Genomic DNA, 1,544 nt, shown 5'->3' with positions numbered 1-1,544 from the left:
TGTGGTTGGCTTTCCTGACCGCGTCCCCACACTGTCGGCCCATGTTCATTTTGGCATCACTAATGACTCCAAGATCCTTTTCTGCCTCTGCACTGACAAGAAGGGAGTTCCCCAGCCTGTAGGTATGCTGCTGGTTCTTCCTCCCCAGGTACAGCACTTTGCACTTGTCAGTGTTGAAACCCATCCTGTTCTCATCTCCCCACCCCTGTAACCTGTCTAGGTCCAATTGCAGCCTAATACTCCCTTCTAGCTTTCCCACATCCCCCCAAATCTTAGCGTAGTCAGCAAATTTGAATAGGGTGCTTTTTACCCCCTCATCCAAGTCACTGATGAAGAGGTTGAACAGTGCGGGTCCGAGGACCGAGCCCTGGGGGACTCCACTGTCCACATCCCTCCAGGTCAAAAATGACCCATCCACCACCACTCTCTGGGTGCGGCCCTCCAGCCAGTTAGTGACCCATTTGACTGTGTAGGTGTCGACGCCACAGTCCCCTAGTTTTTTAATGAGAATGGTGTGAGAGGCAGTGTCGAAGGCCTTCCTGAAGTCCAGAAAGATTACGTCCACTGCTACCCCTGCATCTAAGGATTTTGTGACCTTGTCATAGAAGGCCACCAGGTTGGTCTGACAGGACCTGCCTCTGATGAACCCATGTTGGTTGCCCCTAAGCATAACCTCCCCTGCTGGCCCCTTGTGGACATGGGCCAGGATAATTCTCTCTTGTTTTTCAACAGTCAAAAAACTAGTGAAATTAGTTTTTTGGAATGGGGTGCCACTGAATTCAGAAAGGTTATGGGGGCGTGCCTTGAGTCCAAAAAAGTAAAGAATCACTGCTTTAAACTGTTACCAACGTGTTTCACAACCACTACAAGCAGAACAAATCTGTGTAGGGGAAGAAACTTTTATATATTTCAACTTGCATGGGAGGTCTTAACACAACTTTCTCCCAGCTCTGCTTGGCTCCTCCATGACAGCTTGAGCCACAAAGGCAAGATTATACAAATAAATGGGATCTGCTATTCCTTACACACTACATATGTAGCAGGCACTATGCAATGGCATGCCGTGAAGTACAAACATCCATAATACACAAGCATCCCTGTGCTGTTGGGTAGATGCCAAAAGATGCTATCAGTCTGCATCACAAGTAGCATCTGGGTTTGCATGTGTGCACTGAAGAAAATTGTGTGGTATCAACAATAGAAAAGAAGCATGGGAACCAGATATGAGGATAAGCTGTGGGTTGGAGCTGAGGATAGAGAGCTAAGACAGAGAGATGAGAAATGTGAGCCACACTAAAGTTACAATGTATGAGAGAAGGGCCTGTGGAACAAGGGTTGGCTTGTGAAGAGTCCCTAGGAGAACGACAGTGGTTCTGAAGCAACTGCAGAGCAGGGTTGAAAAATAAGAAACATAGCTGACGGCAAGAGGAGAAGAAGCAGAGGAGGGTATATCTACACTGCAGTGCAAAGGTGTGACTGCACCTCGAATAAACACTTAAGCAAGCTTTAAATTAGGTAGCTCAGGGAATGAGAGCAACATGGAA

This window comes from Alligator sinensis, unplaced genomic scaffold (genome assembly GCF_000455745.1).
Source record: "Alligator sinensis unplaced genomic scaffold, ASM45574v1 scaffold400_1, whole genome shotgun sequence".
Lineage (NCBI taxonomy): Eukaryota > Metazoa > Chordata > Crocodylia > Alligatoridae > Alligator > Alligator sinensis.
The sequence above is the reverse complement of the archived record's forward strand: the minus strand, read 5'-3'. Positions refer to the sequence as shown.